General features: G+C 35.9%; 1 long non-coding RNA gene across 1 annotated transcript in view; it reads right to left on the bottom strand.

The window, feature by feature from the left end:
- Positions 1 to 10,175: 10,175 nt before the first annotated feature.
- LOC311435592 overlaps positions 10,176 to 19,288 on the bottom strand; it is a 147,455-nt gene continuing 138,342 nt past the window's right edge. The window contains exon 3 of the long non-coding RNA XR_014692250.1: positions 10,176 to 10,624. This is a non-coding gene — a long non-coding RNA (uncharacterized lncRNA). The remainder of the gene's footprint in view (positions 10,625 to 19,288) is intronic.

The following is a 19,288-nucleotide window of genomic DNA, read 5'->3' as shown; positions in this document are numbered from 1 at the left end:
CTTCTCTTCTCTTCTCTTCTCTTCTCTTCTCTTCTCTTCTCTTCTCTTCTCTTCTCTTCTCTTCTCTTCTCTTCTCTTCTCTTCTCTTCTCTTCTCTTCTCTTCTCTTTTCTCTTCTCTCTTCTCTTCTCTTCTCTTCTCTTCTCTTCTCTTCTCTTCTCTTCTCTTCTCTTCTCTTCTCTTCTCTTCTCTTCTCTTCTCTTCTCTTCTCTTCTCTTCTCTTCTCTTCTCTTCTCTTCTCTTCTCTTCTCTTCTCTTCTCTTCTCTTCTCTTTCTCTTCTCTCTCTTCTCTCTCTCTTCTCTTCTCTTCTCTTCTCTTCTCTTCTCTTCTCTTCTCTTCTCTTCTCTTCTCTTCTCTTCTCTTCTCTTCTCTTCTCTTCTCTTCTCTTCTCTTCTCTTCTCTCTCTTCTCTCTTCCCTTCCCTTCCTTCCCTTCCCTTCCCTTCCCTTCCCTTCCCTTCCCTTCCCTTCCCTTCCCTTCCCTTCCCTTCCCTTCCCTTCCCTTCCCTTCCCTTCCCTTCCCTTCCCTTCCCTTCCCTTCCCTTCCCTTCCCTTCCCTTCCCTTCCCTTCCCTTCCCTTCCCTTCCCTTCCCTTCCCTTCCCTTCCCTTCCCTTCCCTTCCCTTCCCTTCCCTTCCCTTCCCTTCCCTTCCCTTCCCTTCCCTTCCCTTCCCTTCCCTTCCCTTCCCTTCCCTTCCCTTCCCTTCCCTTCCCTTCCCTTCCCTTCCCTTCCCTTCCCTTCCCTTCCCTTTTCCCTTCCCTTCCCTTCCCTTCCCTTCCCTTCCCTTCCCTTCCCTTCCCTTCCCTTCCCTTCCCTTCCCTTCCCTTCCCTTCCCTTCCCTTCCCTTCCCTTCCCTTCCCTTCCCTTCCCTTCCCTTCCCTTCCCTTCCCTTCCCTTCCCTTCCCTTCCCTTCCCTTCCCTTCCCTTCCCTTCCCTTCCCTTCCCTTCCCTTCCCTTCCCTTCCCTTCCCTTCCCTTCCCTTCCCTTCCCTTCCCTTCCCTTCCCTTCCCTTCCCCCCATTATTCAAGTGCCTTATTTTTATTATTAGAACCCTTATTTAAGGGTTCATTTCATACAAATCAAAACTTCTTTTTGTCCTAACACTAGAAAAATGTCAAGGTCCTTATTTTCCACATTTACAAAGTGCACTGCCCTGAACAGCATCTTAAATTTGTTTGTTTAATGAAATCAGGGTAATCTGAAACATAAATTATTAAACTGAGCAGTTTAACTAGTAAGCTTCTAGAAGTGTCCAATTGTGAATTCTTTCTTTTTGGAGAAGAAAATGACATTGAGAAAAGCAGAAATGTATTTAGTTATTAAATAATGTTATAATTTAATGAAATATGAAACTTAAATATGAAAGTATGCAAAATCATAAGTTGGTTTTCTCAATGTTATGTTCTCTGTTTGCTCATATGCTTAATCTCTTTTCTTGTGTTTGTGATTTGCTAGGGTTTTCTTTTTCTTTGTTTTGTTGTATAGTCTTATATTGAACAAATTTGTTTCAAATGGGAAGGACAACAGTAATTTCACAAATGAAAATACTTCTTTATATAAGATATTTGTGTTGCTTGCTGCTGATAACCTAAGTATACATGTATGTATTAGAATCTATTGCACTCTATTCTATGCAGCTACCTTATAGTCGTAGTTCTCCACTGTAGTTTCTAGTTCTCTGTGGTGTTAGATATTTTAATGTTAGCAAACCTTAAACCAGTATTTGAGTATTTTCATGCCAGTGGCCTAAGGAGCACATAAAAACTTATAGATCATACTTTATCACATTGTCATAATGGAATTTATTACTTAGATTTTTGGAATTCTTATTTGCCTTTTCTGTGGTGAAACCATATTTGTAAAAAAAAAAAAAAAAAAAAAAAGAAAAAGTTATGTATAAGATTTGTTCAACCTTAAAGCAACAGAATGAATGAGAAACAGACACAAATTTCTCTTAGTATATACAATTACATTAAATTACTAAATTGTGAAGTTATCATTTTCTGCCAGTTTTAAACTATTTTTTCCTACAAACCCTCTGTATATTTCCATTTGTCATGATTTAAAGGTGTGGCATTTAAAGTTCAGATGCTCTGACTGTATGTGTGACATATGACTAGCTGATGATACTGATTAATGGCTCACTTCTTAAAATTTGCCAGTGCATGACTACAAGTGGAATGTGTAGATTTCTTCATTCCATTTGCAAAAAAAAAAAAAAAAAAGAATTTTTTTTTTCACGTTTTCCATGAGAACATAAAGATATTCAAGTTGTTATTCTATTTCTAAATTACTATAAAAAGGAACTGAACATTAAAAAAAAAAAAAAAACACATTCTAAGAAATGTGAATTAAATGTATTGAGCTATATGCCTACCTATTTACTTATTGTCCATTTTGTTAGCTAACAGCTTGAACCTGTTACATGTATTTGAAGATCAGTGACGGGTCAGTAGGCATCTTTTTGCAAGGGAGTTAGAATGTTTTGCACAGGAAGTTTATGTATTACTGTTGCAAATACGTAAAACAATGCAAAAAAATGATATGAAAGATTTCTCACCTCAAGCTTTTGGAGAAAAAGGAGTAAAAATTTTAAGTCTTCTGATTTTTTCCTTTGATACATTTTAAGTGAACCAATATCAATTATGTCTTTCCATTTTTGTTTTGAGATCGGTGGACAATTGCACTGTTGCTATCAAACCCAAATCAATTAGAAGGTAAGTAAAATTTGTACTTTAAGTTGCTTCCAAGACTTACTGCCTTACTATATCATATAAAATACTTTTCAAGTATTCAGTCTATGCTGCTTTTAAATACTATCATGTTTTGTGATACCTGTATTGCTCAACCTGTTTAAGGCATGTTTTGTGTTATATTTTCTATGATGTCAAAGCTGCTGTTATTAGTTCTCTCTAATTTCTGTTTTTACAAGGAGATGTTTAAAACATTTTAGAGTTCAATATAACATCTGGCAACTGTTGTGCATCTGAAAACATGAACAGAATGTATTTGGTGACCTGCCTGTGAAAACAGCAAAACACCATCTGCAGTGTGCAAAAATATTTGGTCTTTCATCCATAGCAACAAGTTGCATCAGACACATTGGTTTTTAACAGCCCTCAAAGCAGGGAAAGGGGAATTATTTGAGGAAGGACTTTTTAAGTTTGGGAATTTGATTAACAGAGATATGGAGAAATGTTTGTTTGTTACTTTCAATAAATATTGTCTTGGTTTGTTATTTTCTCTGATTATAAAATAAACTATATATATTCAATCAGTTCCTGCCTGATGTCTCATTCTTATGACAGTCTGTTTACTTGACAGGGTTTTGACACCTCAGTATTTTTGAGTAGACCTATTCAACTAATTAACAACCTATTAATAATTTTTTCTCCCTAGTCTTGTGATAGCAGGTTATTACAATATCCCAAGTCTCAATCCTGCATAGTTCTGTCAAACTGAATAATAGATTTGTGAATCTAAAGCATGAGTATTGAAATTAATGGGATTTCCTCACTAACAAGGCTCTTGTTAAATTTAAGAACAGACTGAAATACCTTTGAGAATTAGGATGTATTCATTTCAAATTTGCAATAAAAATACTGTTCATTTTTAGATCATTAAAATATTTAATTGTGAGTTTCAGAGAATATTGATAGCCAATTTATGGGGAAAAAAATAATCTGATACTGCAGAGCCCAAGGGATGGTGGCTTCTGTACCAGGTTTGTTTAGATTTGTTTCACTGCCTTCACTTAAAACAAAATTAAAAAAAAAAAAAGAAAAGAGGGTAGAGGCTGATTACTGATGAAAGACTAGGTGTTAGGGGATACTGTAACTTTTTTTACTACTTTCAAATGCATAAACAATATTAGAAGGTGTCTGTGAAACTCTGAGTCTTGTCTACAGTTCAAAAGCTCCAAACTAAAAGCCATGAACAAGGATCCCATCAGAATTTTCTGGATACCACACAAGTAGTTTACTTGCATTTCCTTCAATTACAGTGAAGCCAAAATAAGCCAGAAAAATCTGTGCATATATTTTTGAAAAATGCTATTGTCAGTGGTTATTGCACATCTTGTTGTGTTGGGTCTATCTGAGCTGGAGTCACCTTTTCCCTGCAGCAGCCCACACAGTGCTGTGCTCTGCCCTTGTAGCTGGTACAGCATTGATATCACTCAAGTGTTGTGTCTATTGCTGCATAGTGCTGGCACAGCATCAGGACTCCTTCCAAGCCCCCAAGAGCCAGCAGGCTGGGGGTGGGCAAGTGATGGAGAGGGGACATTGCCAGGGCAGCTGACCTAAACCAACCAAAGGGATATTCCATAACACCTGATGTCACACTCAGCAATAAAAAGGGGGGCTCTCTTGGGGGAAGGGGCTGTTCCTCCTGAACAACCACTATGCGTTTTGAGGCCCTGCTTCCCAGGATGTGGCCAAACATCGCTTGTTGATGGGAAGTAGAGAATAATTTTTTCCCTCTCTCTGTGTTTCCGCGCAGACTTATTGTTTCTTTTGTTTCTTTTTCTCCCCATTCCCTTTCCCTTTAATTAAACCTTTCTCATCTCAAAGGGCTAGTATTACTCCTGACCCTGACGAAGAGACTTCTGCTTCACATTTGGAAGAATTAATTGATAGATGCTCCAACCAGGACTACTGGGGCCCTGCCTCTGGCCAGGTAGAGGAGAGGGACAACCGGATTTACTGGACTGTGTGGATTCAATGGCCTGGCACACTGGAACTGCAGAAATATAAAGCTTTAGTGGACACAGGCACACAGTGTACCCTAATGCCGTCATGCCACCAAGGGGCAGAACTCATCTCTATCTCTGGAGTGATGGGGAGATCCCAAGAGCTAACTGTATTGGAAGCTGAAGTGAGTCTAAGTGGGAATGAGTGGCAAAAGCACCCCATCATGACTGGCCCAGAGTCGCCGTGCATCCTTGGCATAGACTACCTCAAGAAAGGGTACTTCAAGGATCCAAAAGGGTACTGGTGGGCTTTTGGCATAGCTGCCTTGAGCACAGAGAAGATTAAGCAGCTGTCTACCCTGCCCGGTCTCTCACAAGACCCTTCTGCTGTAGGATTGCTGAGGATTGAAGAACAGCAAGTGACAATTGCGACTACAACTGTGCACCGGTGGCAATATCGCACCAACTGAGACTCCATTCAGTATACTTGGAATTGACTGCCCCAGGGGTGGAAACACAGCCCTACCATTTGCCATAGACTAATCCAGACGACACTGGAACAGGGGAATGCTCACGAACACCTGCAGTACATTGATGATATCATCGTATGGGGTAACACAGCAGAAGTTTTTGAGAAAGGGAAGAAAATAATTCAAATTCTCCTGAAAGCTGGCTTTGCTATTAAACAGAATAAGGTCAAGGGACCTGCACAGGAAATCCAGTTCTTGGGGGTAAAATGGCAGGATGGATGTCGCCACATTCCGACAGATGTGATCAATAAAATAACAGTTATGCCTCCGCCAACTAGCAAAAAAGAAACACAATCTTTCCTAGGCCTTGTGGGATTTTGGGGAATGCATGTGCCAGGCTATAGTCAGCTTGTGAGTCCTCTATATCGAGTGACTTGAAAGAGGAACTCTTTCAAGTGGGGCCCCGAGTAACAACAGGCCTTTGAACAACTCAAACAAGAAATAGCTCGTGCAGTAGCCCTTGGGCCTGTCCGTACCTGACCAGCTGGGCAAAACATGCTGTACACTGCAGCTGGGGAGCATGGGCTCACCTGGAGCCTCTGGCAGAAAACCCCAGGAGAAACTCGAGGCTGACCTCTGGGGTTCTGGAGCCGGGGCTATAGAGGATCAGAAGTCAATTACACCCCAACTGAAAAGGAAATATTAACAGCATATGAGAGGATTCAAGCCACTTCAGAAGTTGTTGGTACAGAAGCACAACTCTTGGCCCCGGGGCTACTTGTGTTACATTGGATGTTCAAAGGGAAAATCCCCAGTACACATCATGCAACCGACACTACGTGGGGTAAATGGGTAGCGTTAATTAAGCAGCGGGCTCGAATGGGGAAACCCAACCACCCGGGAATCCTGGAAGAGATTATAGACTGGCCAGGGGGCAGAGCACTGACAGAAGAAGTAACTTGTGCTGAAGAGGCACCACCATACAATGCGTTGCCTGAAGACAGAAAGCAGTATGTGTTGTTTCTCTGTGCTTACACGCGGACTTATTGTTTCTTTTGTTTCTTTTTCTCCCCATTCCCTTTCCCTTTAATTAAACCTTTCTCATCTCAAACCTCGAGTTCTGTGTGTTGTATTTTCACAACACACAAGAGAGTGTTTGTGGTGGAGCTTGGCTGCCCCCCTGAGTAAAACCACCACACTTGTGTGTGATGAGTAAACAGCCTAGAAATTAGAAAAAATACTAATATCGTCTCGCTTTGCCAAATTTAAGTCAAGGTTGAGTTCTAACAACCACTATGGTGAAGGAATATGAACCAATGCCTTTTGTACACATTTTTTAAAAATTTTGGAGGTGATTGTTCAATCACCTCCACCTGCTTTGGAGGTGATTGTTCAAGAAATGCTTGATTGTTTTTGATTTATTTATTTTTTATTAAAATGTGTTTATAAATTGAACAAAATTTAACAAAATATTTCTGATGATACTTTTAGTACTGGTAAATTTCACTTGAATTTTGCTTGACTCTGTGTATGATTTTCCATTCATAAAGTGAGAGCAAAGGAGCTAAAATTGTTCAAGATTTTACTATTATTATTATTATTATTATTTAAATTCCACGACATCAAAGGAGTTAAAAGTTTGGATGATAAATATTGTGGTTACTTGTGCTATTCTATCAAGTGTTAAGCTTTCATTATATATCTTCACAAATTTTAAATATTGCAATGATTTGCACAATTGTTAACTTTATTCATTTAAAATGTAATTTTATTCCAGGTTTATTATTAGTAGTGCTATTATATTGCATTGTCATCCAATCAGATGTGTGTTTTCAAGTAAGAGTTGATGATTTAAAAGAAAGTCTAGTGAAGAGAGGTTTTTCTTGTCTATAACATATTCTGGAAGGAGATTATGAATGAAGTTCTTTACCTGGATTATATATAGCACAATAGAAGCTAATTACCAAATCTAGAATGCCACCATGTGATACTTTCTCTTACAGATTCCTGTAAGAATCTATTAGGGGAGGTATTTAATGAGAAACCTGACAAACAGAAGGAAGCAAATTAGGAGGTTTAGTTGGTTGGCTAAAAACTATAGCTGCTAATTTGCAGGTCCTTAAGCAGAAGGGGAAAATACATGTTCTATCTCTGATTTCTGAGAATTTGAAGGTGAAAGATTTTGTAGCTGTTCTTTGTAATATCAGTAGACTACTTTTTTTTAATGATGATGGAGTTGAGGACCTTGATTACTCTCTCTTCTTATTCCATTTTGTAATATAAAAATAGGTTACTTTTAAAAACTGGTGGACTGTTATAATGTTTCTCTTAAAAATTGCAAACTATTCTTCTGTTCATGTTTGTGTTGTGAGAATAGGACACAGTTCTCAATCAGAAATGACTTACTGGTAGTTATACCCATAAGTCCAACACACATAAGTCTATCATCTGTAACATAAACCATGAAGTGGGGCTTGGGGTGGGAAGGTAAGGGAGAATGATGAAAACTGAATGTCTTGAAAATTTCTAATACTGTCTACAGTTAAACTATATAGATATGCACTCACAGCACTTACACTACTAATGACATTTCTTGAGTCGAAAGTGGACAGTCCTATGAGTTCAAGAGACTGGATAAACTAGTAATGAGAGGGAATATTGCTACCCAGAATGGTAATTTGTCAGTAAAGGGTTGGTATGGGGTTTGTATGAATGGAAAGACAAAGGCAGATAAGAGCAGCCTGAAGGAGAGCACAAGAAGGGGGGGGGGGGGGGGGGGGGGGGGGAGAGTAGGAGAAAATTGAAGAGCTTGAAAGGTAAATATAAGGTATTATTTTCTCACACTTGATTTTGTTTCACTTTTCATTGCTACAAAGTGAAATGAAGGCTGATGTGTTTTTCCCACTTCCATTGTATTTTTATACAAGTACAACAAATTCATGCTTTGCTACCAGTCTCATTCTATTAGCAGTTTATACTTCTCCATAGAGTCTGATTTAATAAGAGAATCATTTTGCCTCCCTCTCACCATCTCCAAAGGCATCTTGTTTACAATGATAGTAATACTTCTTAGAAAAGTATGCGTAACTGGAGCAAATGTTTGTGTCTACTTAGAATGTCTGAGTGAATTTACATACAGTGTGATTGCTATGCAGGTAGTTGTAAAAAACATGAAACTATCTTGTTCACAGTCTGTTGCCTGACATAATTTTTCTTCTTATCACTGGATATGACTAGTGATATCACTGTATAACATTATGACATACATGCTCTTTTATCTATGTTATCTGATGTCACACATTTCCTTGTTTCCAGTTTTAGACTATTAAATGAACCTTAGCATCAAATGCATCCTTTACCAAGCAGGAACAAGGATTCCTTTTTTGATTCTTGAAACTCCATTCTTCTGTCTCCATTACAGACTTCAATCAGTCTGTATTATTATTATTATTATTATTATTAATTATTATTATTATTATTATTATTATTGTTATTATTGTTATTATTATTAATTTAATAATAATAATTTAATAACAATAATAATGATATACTGATATTCTTATAGCTAGCTTAATCTAAAAGCTAGAAACAAAATAATTGGAATTCCTGATTGTCAGTACAGAAATAAAAATGCAGTGTTTCCAAAGAGCCGGGAAATTTTAAAACTGGCTTTTCTAAATCTTATGTAGGAGATTCCTGAAAGAAGACACTAGCTACATAGGACTGCCTGATAAATAAACAGAGAAGATCTTAGTCTTTTTCCCAGGCTGTTTTTTCTATATTTCCAAGAAGATGCATCTTCCATCTGCAACCCATTCATGGGCGTAGATGTTTTCTCTTTCTTGTAAAGAAATGAGCAGAACCTTGCCTAGTTCTTTCACAATGTTTTTTTTTTTTTTTTTTTTTTTTTTTTTTTTTAAACAGCTTCTATACAACAATCTATTATAAATTATTTAATAAAAAGAGTCTTGTTTGCCAGGCAGGCTGTGTCATAACCACATCTCTTGCCTGTTCCTAGAGAAGGCTTTTGTGTAGACTTGAGAAGGACAGAATTTCAGCTAGGCTGCTACAGCAGCTCAGCTCTGAGGGAGCAATGCTGAAACAGAAGTGATACAGACAGATGTTCCTCATTTCCGATTGCTTTCATTGCTAGATCTGGTGTATACAGTGTTGAATCTTTCATTCATATGCTGGATTATGGCCATGATTTCCAGGCATCAGCAATTCATCAAATCATTGTTCGTATGGAATTACCATTTGCTACCTCCTTAAACAACAACTCTTAAAGAGAGGAGATAGCTTATTATGGAGGAGGACCTGTAGAAATGTATGAACTGTTTACCAGCTGAGTGAAAATTACTCTGATTAAATCTTAAAGAGTTACAAATCTTAAGAAGTTACATTTGGGAATTTTTGCAGACTGTTCCTTTCCTCTTAATGACTATGTCTTTCTGTGACCATAAATATATTGGTATATTATATAATATATTTTAATATATATATATTAATATATATATATTAATATTATATAATATACATAATATATATAGCAGGATAAGAAAAATATCCATACCAAAGGGTGGACGTGAGAGCTCAGCCACTCAGGAGATGGATGATAAGAACAGTTCAGTGCACTAACTCTATAACATTTTGCAGTGTAGGTAATTGGGTGACTCTTATTTCTTATTATTTCTTATTTCTTATTAACGTAGAGAACTACAGAGTTATTTTAAACTTGCAGCTTGCAGCCCAAAGGCTCTATCAACAAGACGTTTAGTTACTTTTTCTTTCATCTTGGATTACTTTGTCCAGTTACAGTCACTCCAGTGTTTTACTGAAAAGTTTTACTAAAAGTTTTACCTCTTGTGTTTTACTGAAAAGTTTCAACATTCTAACTGAAGTGTTTCTAAGGAAGGACTTTAGAAGGACTTTCCTTTGATCTAACCTTCAATGATAACAGCATAAGGAAAAAATACCTGGTCTATAAATATGTTTGAAAAAGGATGTCAACTAAATCTTAGCTGACAAAGGCATATGTTTATTGCATTTACTCTGGTGTCAACAAGTTAATTGTTAAAATTTTATAAGCACATTCATTTCCTTATATAGAAGTACATCTCGTTGCTGTGCTTGCCAGAAAACTAAGCACAACTTACAGTGTCCCAAATAATCATATAGCCTGACAACATCCCTACTCGTTAAACTTTCTTACTGAAATATGTACACCTTTATATCCTACTGGAGATGCTGGAAAGCCTTGCTTACCCTAGTCCCTTAGTTTAAAATCAAAACAAAAAAGTAATGTGTGATCGTTCTTCTGTTAAGAAAAGTTGGGTTAAGTCATCTGTGAAGGAGCTATCATATCTCCTTTAACTGCCACCACCGACTGCATCCAGAGGCTGAGAATCTTTCTTTATACCTTGTTCAGACGTAGGCTGGCAAAACTCCCAATGATTCCTCTTTATGCTGGAACAGGAATGTTTATGCAGGCATATTAAATGAAAAACATACTAAAAAATAAATTCTGTTATAATGATCCTACCAGAGAACAGCATGTTATATATATCAAAAAAAAAATGGTTATTAGTCTTATTATAGGTGGAAAAATAACTCAAAAACAAAGGCAATGACAGATGAAGATTCACAAAATGTAATTGTAGTCTATACCTTCTTCAATACTATATATTCTCAATTTCTCTATCATATTCTATATTTACTTTGTTGTATTTTTTGATACAAAATATTGACCTTTGCATGTATTTTTCTGTTATGTATGAATGTTTTAATTAATTTTCAAAGTATTATATGGAGAAGTGCAAAAAATAATAAAAAAATCCAACTACCTATGGGTGTACAGGCCACTTGACACAGACCCTGTTTTTTTTTTTTTTTTTTTCCTTTTTTCTTTCTGATTCTTGAATGGAATATCTGGAATATCCTGGAATTCCAGTTTGTGCCTATTGCTTCTTGTCCTGCCACTGTGCACCACGGAGAAGAGTCTAAGACAATCTTCTTTACTAGCCTTCCCCTTCCCTCCCCCAATATTTTCACACATTGATAGAATTTCCCCAAGCGTCCTCTTCCTGAGAATATTTTAAAAAATGTTTGTTATACTCAAAATTCTCTTTTGTGCAAGAAGGGGAGAACAACTTACATGCTAAGTCTAGATTAGACCAGTCTAGCTGGTCTTAACAGTCTAATCAAAACATTATTATTAACCCAGTTGCAATGTTACTAGGACTTAGATTTTTAAGGAAATACAGTTAACACGAATATAACTTCTGAGTATCTACCCACTTTCTGTTGTGTTTGCCTCCCTTCCACTGCCCCCCAGCTTCTAAGGTTGATGTCTTTGGTCTTTCAGTATAGGAGAACTTTGGTTTTGGTGGTTTCTTCATTCACGTGGAAGAACCCACTTGAAGTCATTTTTACAAGTTGCTAACACACTTGCACTTTGCTGTCCTCCTTTGTTCAAAGCACCATGGTGCATCCACATTTGCTATCTCTATATGTGTGAGATACAGTTTGTTCACTTTGTTATCCCCAGCACTGTTTTTGCTCATCTCCCAGGGCTGCATTTCTTTGATAACTAGTAACTGACCGCTGCTGAGTAACACAGGTGAGTTTATAGCCCTAGGGCCTCTGGTAGCATCCTGTGTCTGTACATTCAAGTCTCCTGCTATAATCCCATACCTATACTCACGTACATTGTGCTTTGTGCTGCAGTCAGAGGCAGTTAATACTACGCATAATAACTAGTTGAAATTACTTGCCGTGTGCTACAAACCCTGTGTTTAACAGTAGATATGACACCATACACCTGTACAAAGCTAAAGACAAGTTAAAACAAATTTGGCAATAGTCACCTTCTTTTAGCTGCTATTACAAACTAAATCACAGCTCCAGGCAGGGTAAGACAAGCCCTGACAAATCTTGAGACCCACAAGAGTTCAGTAACAAGCTGGTGGACAGGTGCAAGCAATATTTACTGGAATACAAGGCCTTTCAGAATATCATTTTTCAGAAAAGCGTATACACCTGTAAAAGAGGAAAATATAAAATGTTTTGCTATTTTTCTTGCTTTCTCTGCTCTTGTCTTACAGCTGCCCACTTAATAACAAGGTTTGTTAGAAAGTAGAATAAAAACCTTGTATGTCAAGAAGTGACATACTTATTGCTTTACTTTTGACTTTAGCTGAAATCTGATTGAAATGTGGTTATCTCAGTGATGACTTGATTTGTGTTGCTGTCTTCCTTTTATACAAATTTAACTAGCGTTAAAGCTATATTAGGTGCTTGGATTCTGTCTTTGTTCAATTAAAACAATTAGTTAAAGTTGGACTTTTAAAAATATTTTTTTTGACTCTTGTTCTGTGAAGAGTAACCAAATGACTGTCATATGTCATATGTCACTGATCATCTTTCCCTAATTTCCTGTAAATGATTCTCTCTCATGAAAGCATATTGTTAAAACATTGATCTGAAGAAAATTGATGTAAACTGCTAAATGTAAGGTAACATCACAAGAGCTCTGGCTGTAGTAATCACTCTGATTTTTTTCTATTTTGACCATTGTATTAGCTAGTCAGCATACCCTTTGGACTTGTTTTGCTTTTTTGCCTACTTGTTTTTACATAATTTAAATTTTAATCACAGAATACCTGTGGAAAGCAGAATATTAAAGGTCCTGAGAGCCCTGCCTCTATTATGCCTGTTGTGGAGCCCAGTTGTTAAAATAACTGTTGTTTCAAGTTAAGTGTTTGTTCATTGTTTGTTTTAAAGTGGGACATTAATAATTTAGAATGACTATGAACAGAGGCAATACTGCATGCATAGCTAGCATTTTTAGATCTCTCTGCTGTATCTTTAAACTTTTTACTTGTCTTTAGTAACACACAACATGTTGTTTTCCTTTAATTCCTTCATAACTTATATCTTTCTTCCCTTTATGCTTATTCAGAATTTCTAATTTTTCATTTCCTCTTTGTGAAAAGGCATTTTTTTCTAACTTTTTATACAAGGGAAAAATTGTTTTCTTTTATCTTTTCTTTTTCTTTCTTATCTGGATGAAAAAGCAGAGCACTTTTGTGGTATCAGGATGAAAATTTATCTTTTCTTTCCTTTTTTGGTCATTTTTGGTGATACATTTGTGTTTAATTCCCCAAACTTAATATGAATAGAGTATGAAGTATTCTAGGTCATTTTTATTTAATTATTATTATTATTAATAATAATAATTACATTATAATATAATAATATAGTATTTATTGTATTATACTATAATTATTATTATATATATATAAACTGCATAAATATATATTATATATAAATATATATTTATATATATAAATATACATAAATATATATATATATAAACTGTGTTTATATATATATATATAAACTGCATAAGCTGGTTTTAGTTCACTTATATCAAAATCATTTGTACAACTTCTACATCTGACATCAGAGCAACTTTCTGTCAATAATATTTTCTCCTCTCAGTCTAAGACACTGTGTGACCTTTTGTTTATATAGCAGCAACGTATCTGCAGTGAAAGGGTCATAAAGATGTAGTGAATAATGGGGAATAACAGCTATTTAGAAATTGGTTGCCTAGGAGTAGAAAAGAATGCAGTTACTTAGAGTAAGTGGTAAGATGTGTCTTGCTTTTATCTAACATGGAAAATCTTGATCAGTAACTTTAAAGTTATATTATCATTGTATTCATCTAGTGCTCACAGGTAATAAATGAATATTTTACATGTAGATGTTTTCAGTCTTTCTTAGAGCAGAAAGATTACAAAAATAAGAAATGGCATGGTATCTCTCTTGTCCTCCCTTTTTTATCCAAATACAGAAACAAACTAACAAAAACATAATAGCAACTATGCTGTGACAAGAGATTTCAAGCCTTTATAGATGCTATATTATGTGTGTGCTGTTTGTTGTGGTAAATGGAAAGGTTCATTTCAGAAGACAGTGGGTCTAGGCCTTGGTTAATATAGTTTAATTTGGGGCTAACAGTACATGAAACCTTACAGCTGTAGAGAATATTTAAGATCTTGCTATGAATTGTAAAAAACATGATGTATAATCACACACTTTGGGGCTTATTTGTCTTCCTTAAAGGTTGCAGGGCAAGGATGTGGACTCTGTTCTGAAGTAATGATAGAAAACAGAGGAACAAACCAACAGATTCCCACTACCTTTGGTTTGGCTGGTTCTGTGCATCTAAACCAGCCTGGCTGTTTTCTCTCTCATAGGACTGTTGATCATATGAACACAGAACATAAGTTAAACAGACTCAGTTGTGAAAGGAGTCCCAGCCGTCAAGGGAATGCCAATGGAGATGTTTGACTTTTGCACTATTCAGGTGGCTGAAATCATTCTAGAATGTAGATTTACATTGCACTGTATCCTTTTAAGAAGCAGCATTTTAGCTTCAGGTCAAGATTATGGTCTAGGGAAAGAATTCCCATTTTATCTTTGTCCTGAAACATGTAGTAACTATTTTTAGACTGATTATCTATTAACTCCATATTGCTATTAAAGCATATGTGCTGGCAACAGTTTCCTATATAATATCCACCTTGGTGAATTCCTTTTAACATTGCAAAGAGACATTTATTGAGTTGTCTCATCATTTAACTATTTATATACTAACAGATAGATGTCACTTTTATTTGGGATATTGCAAACCTCCTACATTAGGAGAAAATATGTGGGGACTCAGGGGAAAAAAAAAAGTGAATTTCAAACTTTCCTGTCCAGCTGATATAGAGGTTTTACCAATGTAACTTTAATACTATAAAAACATGATGGTATCTATTTGAATAAAATTGGGGTGACTTAGGAATGATATTTTAATGCTAGTAATTGTATTTTTCAGGAAAAAAAAAAAAGTTTCGAATGTGAGATATAATATCATTTTATCACTACCTCCATGTTGGGCTTTAATTTTGAGGAATGGAGAATGAGGATAAGGATAAGAATGAGGATAAGGAAAGAGAATGGATCCTAACAGTTAAGAACAATCAAGATTCAATATTCTCTAACCATATATAAATATTTACAAAAAAGTTTCTATCAAGTAGAACAAAAATATTTTTGGCACCAAACTTTAAAGAAGAAACAAAGCCCCCTGACATATGATGGGTTATCTGGAGGAAACAGGCCCATCAGGTAACCTCTTACTCAGAATCTTCTAAATAAAAAAGTTGTTTCAGGAAGAAGCCACCTACTAAGGAGAATGGAATGGTGAGACTAGGAAAAAAAAAGACACACAAGAGGGTGGCAGAAGCATACAAGGTTGTAACTGTTCAAAGGAGCAGGCCTGAGTCAAAAGATAGTTCAGCTGTGGATGAAGCTACTGAGGCAGGGTGCTGGATCCAATTCTGAGATGAGTTAGTCCCTTTATGGGTACACAGCACACTGTGTACCCAACGAGGTCTTTTGGTTTAATGAAGCTGACAGAAATTTATAAACAAATTGAATCACACTGGCAGATTCAAATATAGCATTACATCCTGTGTCTAGCTAAGAAGGCTTTTACTAGTTCAGTAAATGCAGCTTTTAAAGATAGGGATAGTATGTGCAATGATTAAATCAAAAGAGTTTTGGAGAAATTTTATAGAGTAACTTGTGCACCATTTGATATCTAATACTCTTGAAATCGGGATGTAATACAAAACAGATACATTATATAAATTCTCTTGGAAACAACATCATCCTGTTAAGTACTGAAGAGTAAGGACAGGATTCCCTATTTCAATGTGCCATAATACTGATTGCCGTGTGATTCTAGATTCAGATCAGGGACACCCCTACCTTCCCTCTGGCCCCATCCCCCACTTCAGGAACAATATTTTTTGATTTTTCAGAATTTTAAAAAGTAAAAAGGAAAAAAGGATCCATTTTAAAGAAACACTGTGAGACAAGGAATTAAAACAGGAATTTCAAAAAGTGGATTTTTTTATGAATGTCATTACTGGATTATTTTATGAATGTGAACTATCAATGAGTGTTTTAGATTTTTAATATTCAGGGAAGCTGGTAGGGGTGTTTTTTTTTCATTTTTGTGTGTGCATGTCACAAAATACAGTTACACAGACATGCACACCTGGCTGAACGGTAGTTATCTGAAAAATTAATAAGTGTATATAAATAAAATCTATCACAGGGATTTCCATGAAGTAATGTTTGTGTGACCTGAGTGAAACAAAGTAATATGCTGTCAGTCTCAAAGTGCTGTAAGCTTAAAAACTTGACAGTGTAGCTTCTCTGGCCTTTATGTTTTTATTTTGGAGAGATTAAATTTGAAAAAGGTGATTTCAGAAGATAACAAATGATCTATTTTTCCAAAAGGAAGTTCACAAACCACAAAACATGGGTGTAGAATTTGGCACTGGGAAGAGAAGGATGGTGGAGAGTGAAGATTTCTGAGAGAGAAATTAATACTGAGCATTGTTTTGTAGAAGAGATAGGTCAGGAAAAAATGGAGGGAGCTCTGGAGAGTGAGAGTGCGAATAATTGGAGAGGAACATGGAATTCACTCTGAGCAGGATCATCCAGGGCATCCAGAAAAATGTGAACAATGATCATCAATTTGAATTGACTTTATTTAAGAATACATGGTGAAAGAACTTAGCCTGTAGCTTTGTAATATACATTCTATATGCTCTGTGAATTTTCACACAGAATCACATTGACCCTGGGATCACTGAGAGAGGCAGTGAATATGAAGCATGAAACAGCAATAAGTCAAAATGTAGTCAAGGGTCAGCCATTTAAGATCCAAGAGGAAATGTGGCAATCAACTCACTAAACATTATTAATCTAAAGGAAGTCTCTACTCAAGCCAGAATAGGATGCCTCTGGGTTTGCCTTGTCATAACTGAATATTTCTTTCCTTATAGGCTCTGGTGTACCAATGCCTTTGCTGATCTTCATTTGAAGTGACAAGCATCAATGTTACTTCAGGTCACTGTAGTTTAGATTTTGTGGATCTTTGAAAATCTGAGTCTCAACTCAAGCAACAATGTTTGACGTATGTTCATCCCTAATGAAATCAAAACTGAGTTGACCTTATATGGACTGACTCTAAATGAATCAGAAGCATAAAATTTGGAATAAGACCTAATTATTTTCAAAAAATATTTCCCAGTTGTAATCTTATTTGTCATACATCTTAGCTGTATGACTCTTTATGGTGATGAAATGTAATGGAACAGCAAACATTTTTTTATGTGGACTTTTGTGCTCATTAATGTGATAATGGTGGTTCTCATAATATATAGATAGTTCATCAAACTACTAAAACCAGCACTTCACATTAACTGTAAATTGTTAAATATATTCCTTGGCTTTCAAAGACCCTGGATACATTTTTTCATCAATTCCAAAAAATCTATTTATGAACATTCACAAGTATTTTATCTATTTTAAAAGTGTGACTGTCACTAAATAGGACATATACTGATGTGTTTTCATCCTCCAACAACTTAATTTAAACATCTAATCCCTAAACACAGACAATATAAGCAGGAAAGGAAGCCTTATTTGTATCATGGCAGAAGACAAGTAATAAATCCCTGTTTTCTGACTGAAACCAAAACAAACCAACAACCAAAAACAAACAAAAAAGAAGCAAACAACAACAACAACAAACTTTCAGATAGAAGATATTCAAATGCCTATAATACTTTTTGCTCTGTTGCGATTAGCTTTTGCATTGTGTCCCATGAACTGAATATACACTTTTTACATATATGAGGAAGTAATAAAATTGCTACATACAAAAACATTCAGAAAATTCAATTTCCATAAGATGCAATTTCGTAAAAGTACAGTGAAAACTCTTAGATGTGTTATTTTGTCTATCTTTTAATAAAAAGGAAGATTTCAGTGCAAAATTTTAAAAACTTGCATGACCGTTACTCATGGTCATGCAAATAAATTAAATTGGCTGTTTTTCTTTGTCTCTCTCTCACACACATGTACACAAAATCATCAGGCTCATGACTGATTAGAAAAAAATCAGGCTAAGACCCCTGAAAAATCAGACAAATTTTCTCAAGTAGTGAATCTAAAAAAAAGATGAGTGGAAAAGTTTATATAGCTAGCTTGCTCCAAAGATACTTCATTTTCTGTTCTGAATATTAATAGATTTTGACAGATACAAGATTTGGCATATAGGAGGGGTATGTCTGCATTGAACTCCTTCAAACTACAGATGAATTCATAATATTAGCAGTAACTATACAAGGAACTATCATATTAATCTACAAAGGTATGCTAAACCAGACAATTAACTGCATTTCTAGTGAGAAGTGGTAGGAAAATTATCTTCACAGCTATTTGTCCAGCTTTGAATTTGTTAATACTTTCAAGGGGTTGTGATTTTGAATTTCTGACAAAGTTTACTTGGAAAGTTTCGGTTTACGCTTTCCTTGATCTGTGTGTTAAGTTATATTTTAATATTATATCCCTGGAGACTATATATTACCAGAGACCTGGTGACTCCATTTACTTTCTAGTGGCCTGTGTATAAGGGTACTTCACTAGGACCCTGAAATCCTGCAGGTTTGGAATGAAGTATGTCTTCCTTCTAGTGGCTTTCTGTAATCTTAGTAATTATGTGGCAATGTATATGCATTTCTTTATCACATGGGGTGTTTTGTTAATGAACAGAAAATATGCATCATAGTGGAAAAAGCCAAATCCAGATCTTGGCCACTTAGAGACAGACATGCCCAACAAAAAATGTAAATAGGAAAGGACTCTAGAAGGACTTATTGGAGGCATTTTCAGACGCATCTTAGCTCTTAGGGGCCCTGCTTAGGTTTGAGAGAGGGGCAGAAACCTTTCCCAAAGAGGTGTGCTATAGAGAAATATCCAGTGCTTCTAGCAAGGTTATTGTCAGTCTAATGGATTCAACCAAGCAAAGTCATTAGACAAAGTGGAATGGGGAGTTGTTGAAAGAATTCAAAAGACAAGGAAGAAATGTTAAAAAAAGAAGAAAAAAAAAAACACTCAAAAACTAGTGAACCAAAGTTTGTGACTAGCACTGTGTACTCATCGATCTCCTACAGATATGCAGATCTGTGTAGAAAGCTGTGACGTTACTCCAAA

The sequence above is a fragment of the Aythya ferina genome (genome assembly GCF_964211825.1).
Source record: "Aythya ferina genome assembly, chromosome: 4".
Classification (NCBI taxonomy): Eukaryota; Metazoa; Chordata; class Aves; order Anseriformes; family Anatidae; genus Aythya; species Aythya ferina.
This window is presented reverse-complemented; position numbering and strand designations above follow the sequence as displayed.